This window comes from Callorhinus ursinus, unplaced genomic scaffold (assembly GCF_003265705.2).
Source record: "Callorhinus ursinus isolate GAN/ISIS: 27379988/994484 unplaced genomic scaffold, GSC_fseal_2.0 scaffold37, whole genome shotgun sequence".
In the NCBI taxonomy this organism is placed as follows: Eukaryota; Metazoa; Chordata; class Mammalia; order Carnivora; family Otariidae; genus Callorhinus; species Callorhinus ursinus.
Genome location: NW_027397099.1, coordinates 1,644,439 through 1,657,375, shown reverse-complemented (window position 1 = coordinate 1,657,375; position 12,937 = coordinate 1,644,439). Strand labels below are relative to the sequence as shown.

At 43.3% G+C, this 12,937-nt stretch overlaps 1 pseudogene; it reads left to right on the top strand.

Moving 5' to 3' along the window:
* Positions 1 to 1,474: 1,474 nt before the first annotated feature.
* Positions 1,475 to 12,550, top strand: LOC141370514 (uncharacterized; annotated as a pseudogene).
* Positions 12,551 to 12,937: the final 387 nt, after the last annotated feature.

The following is a 12,937-nucleotide window of genomic DNA, read 5'->3' as shown; positions in this document are numbered from 1 at the left end:
ATTTTAACCATAACTGAATCAAAGTTTTGGGGCTTATCATTTTTTTATTCATACAAAATGACTCTCTCTACATGTGTGCAAGAGTTTTTTAGGTTATAGGAATATAACCTACAGGGTCATAGTGCATATGGTTTTTCAGTTTTATGATATTGCCTGGTTGCTCTCCAAAGCATCTGTATATTCACATTCTGAAGAATAAAATATGAGTACCCATTTCCCTATATCTTTCTCACTTGTTCTCATACTTAATATTCTCTTCCTTTGGATATTAGCTGTATAATGGATATTCTCATTTTATTCTTATTTCTTAACCTCTTTTGTATTTTCCATCTCTGTCATACTGTGCTCTAGTGTGTCTGTATTGTTTCACTAAAAGTTTCATCAGCTCCATCTTCTGAGCCTCTAAGAACATGAGTAGTTATCCCCCAATACTAGAATCCCCAAATACTAGAACATGAGCAGCCAAAGTGCCAAACCCCTGTCCAGCAAGAAGCGCGCCCCCTCCCCCCCACCCCAAGAAGAGACTGTCTGGTTGTATCAGAGCAATAGGCTTCTTGCCTAGAGTATTGTTCTTATCTAGTTGAATTTGAACTGAATTACAGAGCTTACAGTCCAACTTCATCAGGCCCTGCTATTTATCTGTCTATGGAGATGTAGGACTGGAAGCGTTTGCAGATCCCCAAGTGATGTTGAGGCCCTCAATGACTGAGTTGAAGCAATGAGAACAGAGATAAAAGTCAGGGTCATAATGCAAAAATGGCCAAGAAGCTTCCTACATCACTGTGCGATCTCTGATGTTTCATCTTTATAGGATTCAGTTCCCTCAGTGGAATAATAGATCTTGAGGTGAAGAAGGCACATCTCCAATATTTTGTTCTTTGTCAAGCCAAGGGCACTGAGACAGAATAAACATTGGCGATTTTGGAGCAGTTTGGATGCTGATTTTGTGTAATGGGAAAGTAAGAATACTTAAAGATTAATTTCTAGAGAGGCACCATCCAGAAGGCTGAATACGTGTGTACATATAAATATGTTTGTATCTATAGTTACAGCTGTTGCCCGTTATAGAATAGCTTGCTGCCAGTCATCCAGCTCTTCTTCATTGTTGTGACGGGGCCTTTTTAATAGCCTTCTAAGTGCTCTCTTGCCTGACTTAAAATGCATTTTTCACACTGCAGTTACAACTCATAGATCTACAACGAAATCAGACCTGGTCCAATGAGCAGAACCAGCTTGAGTACAGCCAAATAAGAAAATCCCCAGATACTAGCGCTCATCCAGGATGGCCTTTGGCTTCCTCCGCCCCTTACGAAGGTTTAAAGTCTGTGCCACCGCAAGCCCTTCGAAGAGAAAGCCGCCTCGTCCCCGCAAGGGTCGGCCCGCGTCGCGGAGCCCAGAGAAATCCGAAGAAGCTGCAGCGTCCTAAAGCCGAGGAAGCGCGAGTCCGGGAGTCGCGCTGGCGCGGTGACGCACTTCCGGCGCGCCTCAATGCCCTGCACCTGCGTTCCACCGCCAGCAGCTCACTGCCGGAGGTGAGTGTAGACTGGGAGGTTTCCGTCCAGAGCCCCAGGCTGGCGGTTCCGTGATTCACTTATAAGTGAATTGCCTATTAGTGATATTTTCTAGGATGTTCGATTTTTTCTCACTGGTTTTGTAAGGACCTGGACTATTAATGTTTTTTGCATATGTTGTAGAGTTAATTTCCTAGTTTGCTTTTGAGTTTTCCTTAGTCATTTAAGCCAGAAGTTTTAAAGTACCTTAATTTGTCATTTTAAGAGTTTTCTCTTTGTTTCTTTGTCATTTGGCTTGTGACCCTACCACTGTGCTGCAACTGCTCATCCTAGACGTCTCTGCACCCTGGGATATAGACTTACTTACCTTTATTTTCTTTGGTTTTGTTTTTCACACTCAGAATTTTAGTGCATATGTAATTTATTTCAGTGTATGGTAAGAGATAATTTAATTACACATTTTTTCTTCAGTAGTTAACCAGATTTCCCAGTGTTGTTCATTGAATAATCTGTCCCTTTTCCTCACTGATTTGGAATGCCATCTTTCTCATTTACTTTTATGCTTTAGCCTTTCCTGGGTCTTAGATTCTGTTTTATTGTTCTAGCAGTATGTTCTTGTACCAGTCTACTTTATTCATTATACATTTAGCATCTGGTACTGCAAATTTTTCTTTCCTATTTTCCATTTTTATTTAAATTTTAGTGGCTATTTTGACTCTTCTTCTGTATCAACTTTGGAATCACTTTATCAGATTTCTAAATAAATTCTGTTCATAATTTGCTTGAAAGTAGTATTGGTTAGCTGCTTACAAGTATGGCTCTTGGAATCTGGCAAACTTGGCATGCAATCCAAGTTTGGCTTAAAATCCAGGTTTGACCGTCTGTTCTTTGTGTGAGCTTGGTAAAGTCTCTTAATCTCTTAGCTTCTGTTTATTCATCTGTTTGGCAGGGGGGACCCAAAACCTAAATCTCTTTTAAAGGAATGTTGTGAGGGATAAATGAGAAGATGTGTATAAAGCATTTTAGCATGATGCTGAGCATGTACAAGCTCTTCATAAAAGGAAGTTATTACTAAATTTGTAGATTAGTTTGGAGGAAAGTCAGCATTTACAAAAAGTTTAATATTGATTGTTTCAATCCAGGAACATGTTTTGCCTTTTCATTCATGTTTGTCAATAATATTTTATAATAATTTTCTTTACATAAATTTGTTATGTTTCTTATTAAGTTTATTCCTGGGTTCTTTTTTTAATTTTTAAACAAGCTGTTATATTTTAAAATGTATTAAGGTACATGCTAAAAATTTGAACAGTTCAAAATGCATAGAGTGAAAAGAAAGTCTTTCTTCTGTCCCAGATTCCAATTTCTCAGTCTTCCTGCACCAGAAGCAACTACTGTTGCCAGTTTCTCATGTAGGTTCTCTGGGTTCTTTTTTTAATGTTTGGTTTGTTTTGCTTTTGTTTATTTATATTTTTGCCCTGCTGTATTGTTTTTACCTAGGAAAGATAGCACTACCTAGTGGTTATGAATACAGCTCTTGTGGCCTAAAATAATTACTTAAACTTTCTAAGTCTCATTTCCTTGTTTTGGTAAAATGAGGACAATAGTTTTATATATCTGCTAGTGTTATAATGAATGTAAAGTCTGAGTTCTGAAGCTGGCACATTGCAAGCCTAGAGTGAATGTCAGTTAATATTAGCAGCTAATACAGGTTTGCATATTTAAAGGAAAGTCATTGACTCTTGGTTCTCTTTGCTTCTTCCCTCAGCCCCTCCCCTTCATTGTAACGGAGCCCAGGTGACGGCAGCCATGCCCCTGAATGCCTGTTACCAGGTGAGCTGTGATTCCCTCAGATCCTTCAAGAAATCTTTTTTGAAGGAATGGGAAATAAGAGGAGTGATTTGGGCAAAAGTGTTAGAACCAAAGCAGCAGGAAGGCCTCGCTTCATCCCCAGAGTGGGACTGGATGATGGGAAAGAGCTGACGATGATAGATTGAGCAGCCAGAGACTCCAGAGCCCAGGAAGCAGTGGCTAGAGAGAGTGAGGAATTGGAAGTAAAGCCTCCTGCACTCTGAGGATCTCCGCTGAGCTGGAGAGCCCCCAGGTTCAGAAGGGAGCCCCACAGAGGGATCCATGAGATAAGGGACTCAGGCTGGTGGTGGAGGTATCCAGTGTTTGGCAGGAGTGTTCCAGACCAACAAGGTGGCAAGATTCTTGGGAGGTGGGACCAGAGGGATGGTAGGAGGAAGAAAAGAAAAAGGGGGCATATACAATTTGTCCTCCAAAAAGAGAGCATAGTTGGGGGCTCTGGATCAGTGAGGAAAGAATTGGTTCAGGAAGGGCACATGAATGTCTGTCTCAAGGCTCAGTACTTCTGGTTGAGGGAAGCAGCATGCTGCAATATGAAACGTGGTACTAGGTGACAGGAAATTTAATTTTAGAGGAGATCCCTATCAGCCCTCAGGGGCATTGTGACTTTGAGCTAGTCGCCTAACCTCTTTGTGCCTCAGTTGACCTTGTCTGTCAGATGGCAACAATGCTACTCATTCCATGTTAGGAGAAAGATGCTGCCAGATGCCTTTCAGCTCTGCAGTGTGCTGGGTTGTTGAGTGCTACTTGATGGGCTGTCTTCTTCAGGCTTCTCTGTGTCGCATCTTGTCATCCATGATCTTATCCCAAGTACCAGTCCCAGATCTTCCATTGTCTGGGTTCCTTTCCATTAGTATGGCCTTGCCTGGAAGCCTAATCTCGACACATCAGAGACACAGTTCTTTGTACCCTTCACACCTCCCACTACTTCTGCACTTCCTGCCAATTGCTAGTATCCCCATGCCACCATCCCTGGTCACTGTTTTTAGATTTTTAGTCATTACTGACTCTTCACTCTCCTTTGTCACCTTGTTCATTCAATCCAAGTTCTGTTATTCCTGTCTCAGCACCCATTTGTCCCTTCTTTGTATGGCTTTCCTGATTTTCTTTTTAAGATTTTATTTATTTATTTGAGAGAGAGAGAGAAAGCATGAGTTGGGGGAAGGGGCAGAAGGGGAGGGAGAGAGACAAACAGACGGCCTGCTGAGCAGGGAGCCCAATGCAGGGCTCGATCCCAGGACCCCGAGATCATGACCTGAGCTGAAGTCAGACGCTTAACCGACTGAGCCACCCAGGTGCCCCTGGCTTTCCTGATTTTATCTTCCCTTTCCTGGATATTGTCAGCAAAGCCTCTCAACAATTTCTTTGTCTCCAGTCTTGGGCCATCCTGTCATCTAACATTTTTTGCCTGTAAGACTCAGGCTCAGGTTCTTGAATTTGGAGCTTGTCGTGGTATGGTGATCCATCTAAGTGCATTAGCTCACAGAGTTGAGGTCAGATTGGCATTTTATAAAGATCTTTCTATGTGCTGGACAGAGGTGGACTTGGAGGATAAGCCTGGAATTAGGGACCATTGCCATGGTCCAAAGGACAGTTGCTGAGGACTTGAGTTATATGGTGACTAATGATGTTGCATAGGAGTCAGATCCAAGAAATATTTAGGAGATAGAATTGGCAGGATTTGATTCCTGATTGCTTGCCAGAGCTAAGCAGTGACTAGGGGGATAGTTGAGAATGATTCTTAGGTTCCCATCCAAGGAGACCAGGCTAAAAGTGGTGCTACTGGCTGGGACAGGGAATCAAAATAATGACCAGCATCAGATGTGAGCACTTACCATTTGTTTCTTCTTGTATTGAGCAGGATTAGAAGCAGCCATTTAAGGGAGGGTGCCAGATTCAGAATGGACATATCAGAAACATAAGTGGCGTGTGGGTCACTGGGCATCTGAGGCTGGCATGTGACTGATTCCAGGACCACATGAGACCTTGGAGTGAGGATCGTGTCCACACGGGGAGGACACCAAGGAGATAAGAAGGACCACATCATTGTGCTGTCTGGGAAGGAAGAGTTTGGGCTGGCAGGCGGTTTGGTTGGCAGAGGATAGCTTAGCTGAGAGGTATAAAGAGAGACAGCCAGAGAGCCACCGAGCAACAGTTAGAATCAAGAAACACTTTGTCGTAGGAAGACTGCCTGGAGTTAAGGAGGCTCTTCCAACTCCAGAGTTCTTTCTGCTGGCGGGGCTTAAGCAGAGGCAGCATAGCCCCCTTTTGTTGAGGGTGGAGGGGTGGGTTGCACAATAGGGTTCTGTATCAGGTGAGGGCTTCAGGGAATGGGGCCTGTTTGGACAAACCATGACTGTTCCCCGTAGGTAGCTGTGAGGATTGGGGTAGGGCAGGCAGATGTGGACATAGAACAGGGCTCAGTGTAAGTGCAGGGAGCAGGATGGATAGGCTGGACTCTGATCAGTAAAGTGGGGACAGGCAGCAGGGACATCCCTGGCATGTCACCCATGAGAAGTACAGTCGGAGGCCAGTCATCTGTTCATAGAGTGTCTGAAAGACCAGAAGGGCATATACAAAAATGAAGAGGGTTTACTTCAGGGAGGTGAATTTGTGAAAGATTTTCTTGGTTCCAGTTTTCTATAATGTGACATTGCCTCTTGTAATAGTAAGTCTCATGTGTAATTAGAAGCTGCTCTGACAATGAAGGGGTCTCAGAGTTGCTGGTTGTAGGTGTGGTCATTCGTTAGCACTCAGGGCCTTGTCCTTTTACTCTTCATTTCCCAACCATCATGGGACTGTCCCTCAGAACCTCACACTGTCCCCTGTGCTCCACACTCTGGCTCTGAGCCAGAGGATTGGCTCTGGGGCAGCAGGAACCTGTTGTTTTAGGAGGTGGTGACCTTCGAGGACGTGGCTGTCTACTTCACCCGGACAGAATGGGCTGGCCTTTCTCCTGCACAGAGAGCCCTGTACAGGGAGGTGATGCTGACAAATTATGGGAACTTGACTTCCCTGGGTAAGGCCATTTTGCCTTTGGGACTCAGATTCATAGGACAAGGGTAGGGTAGATTGTGGTGTGAATCTCATAACCTTTTACATATTTACAGGGGCAAAAACTCCTAAACCCTCAGCCCCAGAAAATGTCAGGCAGGGATGGAGGGAGAAGTCCGAGGTTAGTTTGGGTCTAATGTGGGTTTGGCCCTTCTCTGGTGAGAACACTTCCCACCATAGGAGTTCTGTGCAGGGCACTATGGGAAAGAAGTATCTTCTGTTGAAGGTAGTACCTTCAACTCTCCCAGTGGTCTAAGGAAGACTTCCCTCATTGCTTTTCTGTGCTTGCATGTGTCTCACAGGACTTCACTGACAAACTCTGTGATTTTTTATGAAGAGGTCACAAATGCTCAGTTTCCTCTTGATCAAAAATCTCCTTGGGCTTCCCCACTTTCCAGCCCACTTCTATGGGCCTTATCCTTACTGAGCCGCTTTGGGGTTTTCTTCTCTGACTGCAGACACGGGGTTATGTGGTGCCTCAAAAACACTAACATGAGACTCCCCTCCATTGCCATTTTCTGCCTCCTTTTCAGGATACCCAGTTTGCAGACTTGCCCTGATCTCACTTCTGGAAGGAGGGGATTTGCGTTGGGGCCTGGAGCCACAGGACGATCTACCACAGGAGAATACCAGTGATGTCTCTAAAGGTAGGTGAGGCAGGTTTAGAACCATCAACCATAGTCCTTTGTTAGATGCATGGTTTACCAGTTTTTGAGCACTTGCTGTGTGCTAAAATGGCACTTCTTTGTTTGAGAGGCTCTGGAGGATACTAATTATGGAGACAGAGTTAGCTAAAAAAGAGAGAATGTGTTAAGTGCTGTTGGTATACTGTTGGTATATACGCAGCAGGCTGTGGGACCCAGCAGGAGGAGTTAGAGGAATTCCCACTTAGAATAATATCAGGTGACACTCCTTCAGTGGCAGGCCACATGTTCTGTATTCAGCAGATAAGAACATTGCAGATGGGGTGGGGGGAAGATAATCTGGCTGGAGGAAAGGAATAATAAAAGATCCAGTATAATTCCTGGCATAATATAATATCTGGAAAAGGACTGGTATCTGGAATATATAAACAACTCTCAAAACTCAGCAACAAAAACAAAACAACCCAGTTAGGAAATGTGTGAAAAGTATGAACAGACATTTCACCAAAGGGAACACACAAATGAAAAGATGCTTGACATCATTAGCCATTAAGGAAATGCAATTTAAAACTACAATGAGATATCACTACACCTTGATCATGTATGTCACCATATAATTGTGAAGAGCTTCATGATTTGATGTGCGGGAGAATTACCTGGGGAGCGTATTTTATTTTATTTTATATATATTTTTTTTAAAGATTTTATTTATTTATTCATGAGAGACAGAGAGAGAGAGAGGCAGAGGGAGAAGCAGGCTCCCAAGGAGCAGGGAGCCCGATGCGGGGCTCGATCCCAGGACCCTGGGATCGTGACCTGAGCCGAAGGCAGACGCTTAACCATCTGAGCCACCCAGGCGCCCAGAGGGGAGCGTATTTTAAAATGGACATTTCTGGGGCCCACCTGTGAACATAAATTGTTTTATCTTTTTAAGGAAGTGTTTAGGAACCTAGGCTTAGGACTGAAAGCCTAAGCAGGACTTCCTTTTGTCTACTTCTGTGCCGTTAACATGGTGGCCACTAGCTGTGTGTGCTTATTAAACTCTTGATTTGAAGGGGGGCTAATTCAAATTGAAATGTCCTATAAGTATAAAATACCAGATTTTGAAGACTTAGTAAAAAAAAAAATAGTGTAAATGATCTCATTTATAATTTTTATGTTGACTTCATGTTGAAATGATAATATTTTAGATCTGGGTTAAATAAAATATTAAAATTTTACCATTTTTCTTTTTACTTTTTTAATGTGGCTCCCATAAAAACAAAATTACATATGTAGCTTGTGTTTATGGCTCACATTATATTTCTTTTGAACAGCCCTGCTCTACTACAGAGCATATCCTTAAGCCCTCTTATTTAGCCAGCCATACATAAACATCTTTGGTATGTATAGAAAGCCTAGAACACAGAGGCTAAGGCAGCCCTGAAGACTTCTGTCCTAGGAAACTTACTGCATGGGAATAGGATATAAGAGAGCTGGCAAAAGGACATGGAGCAGGAGTGGGGACCCCGGCACAGTGACCTTGCCACTAGTGGCGTATGACGTAAGCCCATGATTACTATGTTTTAAAACTATTAACTGGACATCATATGTAATTTGACTGGACTGTGGGGGAAATTAAGGCATAAAACCTTGTTATATTGTTGCTATATTGCAGTTAATAACTTTGGAGGCCTGCATAAGGGTAGGGCCAGGGTGATGCAGGGATAGAAATGATTGTAGAGGTGTCAGGTAGCACTGATAAAGCTTAGCAGTAAACATAAATGAGTCTTGATATAAAAATAGCTTTTATGGTGACGAGGACAGTAGACTTATCCCATGAAGTTTGAGTTTCTCTGAAACATACAGTTCCCTGGGTATAGCAGGCGCTTGAGAATGCAACTCTGTGATGTTGGGACAAGGTCAAGGCTGTGATTATACAGGGTGCCAAAGTCTGGAAACCTAGGCAGGCATACATAATGGTGTCAAAGACATCTTCAGTCTATTAAAAAATACATCTTTATGTATTTTTTCCAGACTTTATGATCACCTTGTATATGTGGGAGTCCTCCATATCAGTGGTTCTCACCAGGGGCCAGCCACCTTTGTCCCCAGGGGACATTTGGTAATGTTTGGAGACATTTTTGTTTGTGCAGACTGGGGAAGGGGCTGATACCATATCAGGAATGGTGCTGGGTATCCTCCACTGCACAGGACAACCCCGCACAACAGGATTATCTGGCTGTGAATGTCAGTAGTGCTGAGATTGAGATCCCTTGCTCTGCATAAAGGACTCCAGGTAGCTGAAATGTCCCTAAATAGAGGAGATGGGGAAGAGGATCTTAAAGATTTTTTAGGGTTGAAGAGAGAGGGAGGAGGAAGGAGAGGAGTGAGATTGAAGCTAAGGGTGGGAAGGGCTCCAGGGAAGCTGGTGGGCAATGGAGTAGAAGCCCGTGGAGAGGTAAGTGGGGTATGAACATGTTAGGGAAACACTTACCTTCTTTTGGGAGGGTTAGGAATGAAAGGAAGACTGTAAACAGTAGCTTTAAGGCAATGTTTTGCAAACATTTTTTTACTGTAACCTACAGTAAGAAATACAGCTTAAGTCACAACCTAGTATATATGCTTTTATAAATAACTGAAGCCAAAGTTTCAGATTTAGAGCTTACCTTTCCTGTTTGCTCTGACACCTGGTATTCTCTATGAATTCTCTATTCAAATCTAGTCTGATGTCTTTCACTTCTTAAAAAGTTTCTTTTTGCATTCTGCCACATTTATTTCATGATCTACTCGTGATTCTCAAACAGTTGGGGGAAAAAAAAAGCTAGTCTAGGCAAGATAATTACCCTCAGGTGGACCTGAGTAGCTAAAGTCAGAAAAGGTGAAAGGGGGGCAGGGAGAGGATATACCTGATGAGCTTCGTTAGAGGAGTGGGCAGAGCTGGGATCCAGGTGAGGAGAGGGGAAGCCCTAAAGGGAATGTGGGAGATGGGTGCCACCCTGTGGGGGTGGATAGTGAGGAGGTTGAGGAGCACCTTTGAGGCAGTCTTGGTTTTCCCAGCAAGGAAGAGGTGATACTGACAGGAGGGTTAAGTGAGGGGCCAGTTGGAGGTTTAGGGAAAGTGGTGATTGCTTGAAAGAACTGTGGGGAAGCTGATAAGTTCAAATGATAGGGTTCTAGGGTATCGGGGAAGGAGGGGGTTTCTCTGTCATCTATTATTCTAATCTGGATTGTGTGACACTTGCTTTCTGCCAAACAGCACATGAGAATTGACTTTCAGGCTCCACATTGTTCCGGTCACTGTTTTTCAGATTGTTATTTCCCTGTTTGTTCACAGTTTCGGCTGTCTCCTTCTCTTGTTTCCCTTCTGCAGAAGCCCCATCCTCCAAATCCACATGCACACAGGCATGCGCGGAGAACTGGGTGGATCACCCCCACTCCCTATTAAAACAGAACTTATCAGCCGTTATGTTACAACATGGATCCAGTTAACTTTCAAGTCATAATAATTTTATTATTGTAGTACATAAGTTGTATGCTTTTTTTTTTTTTTTCCCTGAGGGGGTGAGTGGGCTGGGGGAGTGCAGAGGGGCAAGAGGGAGAGGGGGAGAGAGGATCTTAAGCAGGCTCCATGCCCAGTGTGGAGCCTGACTCAGGGCTCCATCTCATGACCCTGAGATCATGACCTGAACCGAAATCAAGAGTGGGACGCTTAACTGACTGAACCACCCAGGCACCCCTGTATGTCTATTTATACAGATAACAAATAATTATTCAGTCATTTATTTTATCACATTTATTTAGTATCTACTGTGTGTCAGGAATTGTTCAAGACACCTAGGATACAGCAAGAAAGAAAACAAAGCCTTTGCTTTTGTGGAGCTTATGTTCTAGTGCTTTAAGATCAAGGGCAGCTAATTTGTAAAAAAAAAAAACAAAAACAAGAAAACCCAGAAGATAAACAGGCAATCTGCATATAATGTTATTTTGCAAATGGCATAAAAATGCTAATATCTGCTTTTAACCACAGATGTTTAATTAAAAAGAGTACAAATTGATAAATATCAACATTTGAATATGAAATTTAACTCAGTTTTAGAAAAAAATGGATTGAATTTCAACAAACTTAATGAAAATGTCCTCCAATCTTTGGAAATACAAATGCCACTAGACAGCCTGTTCCTGTTGTCTTTTTCTCACCTGAGGCTTTTCTGTTCCTCAGTATGCAAAGGAGGGCACCGTGCAGTCTCCTGGGCCTCAAAGAAAACTGTGTTCTCCTCTTTCTAAGTAGATGAGCAGACACGTTTTGAGTCCCACAACAGCACATACTCAGCCATTTCTAACAGTTAGGTGGCATATGCTCAACTCTTGTAGCCCACTAGGTGTTGCCTCTTGCTCCAGATTCTGTGCTTCTTCCTCCAGAGCATTTTCAAGCATTTAAGTACTATGAAGTCACAAGTTATTGGGGACAAACAGGTCTGGAGAAGCATAGGAAGCAGTCTTTTTTGTTGGGAAGTGTAGTGACCTGGGTTCAAAATCTCATTTCCTATTCCACAGCTACTATTTTCTGCCTCTGTCATATTTGGCTCTTCCGGTTTAATAGGTTTATATTTCTGGCAGGCTACATGGAGTTTGGAATAGTAGTCTCCAGAGACTCTATACTTTCAGTGCCCTTTTGTTTCTAGTATAATGCTCAGGTGGCATGTGTCTTCCATTTCTCATGTCAGATGCTGAGACCAACATTGACAGTGAGTCCACATCAACTCAGGGAATTTCTGAAGAAAGAGATGTGATGATACCACATGGGCTGCCACAGAGTGTTTCTCAGGAAAGTGACTTTCTAGAAACATGTGAACTGGAGAAACACCAGGAAATCCCCACAGTGAAAAAATTAAAAGAAAGGATGAGACAATCCTCTGTGCAAGGAAACCCTTCAGATGTGAGGAATGTGGGAGATGCTTCAGCTTTTTTTCTTACTATGTTAGACACCAGAGAATCCACACCAGGGAGAAACCCTACCCATGTGAGGAGCGTGGGAAATCCTTTAATGGCAATTCTTCATTAATTTGGCACCAGAGAATCCACACTGGAGAGAAACCCTACCAGTGTGAGGAATGTGGGTGAGCCTTTAATAATAGTGCAAATCTGATCAGGCATCAGAGAATCCACAGTGGGGACAGGCCCTATCTCTGCACAGAGTGTGGAAATGGCTTCCCCAGTAGTTCTGAGTTGGTTGTACACCAGAAAATCCACACTGGGGAGAAACCTTATGAGTGTAATGAGTGTGGAAAAGCTTTTGCTGTTAAGTCAACATTAAGTCGGCATCAGAGAATCCACAGGGGAAAGAAACCACATGAGTGTCTCAAGTGTGGGAAAACCTTTAGGACTTCCTCCCAGCTACATCATCATGCGTGTGCTCACCCTAGAGAGAGGCCTATCCTGGACCTCGGTTCCATTGGCCTCCCAACATTTTTTACCCCCTTTTCGTGGTAATTCCTGCCCTGCTTTTTTGTAAAGCCACTCAGCCCTCACTCAACAGTTGACGTGGTAGGTACGTGCAAGGGTGGAACTTGTGGCCTAGTCTAGCCCGTCAATACTGTTCCTTCACCCAGCCACAGTGATGGGTGCGGGTGACCAGGTTCATCCAGTCAGGGGCAAAACTTACCCTGGTTTTGTTGGACTTATTCTGCTGGACTCGGATGTTAGCCTTGAGCCATCATGAAGGGTGAGAAGAGGCCAGCCCAGTAGGTAAGAGAGAAATGAAGAGAACCAAATCTACCTCTGGGTTTTTCAGTGACATGAATCAGTACATTTCAATTTTTTGCTTAAGTAGTTTTGAGTTGGGTTTTCTTTCCTTAGTGATACCGAGCCATTTCAGTG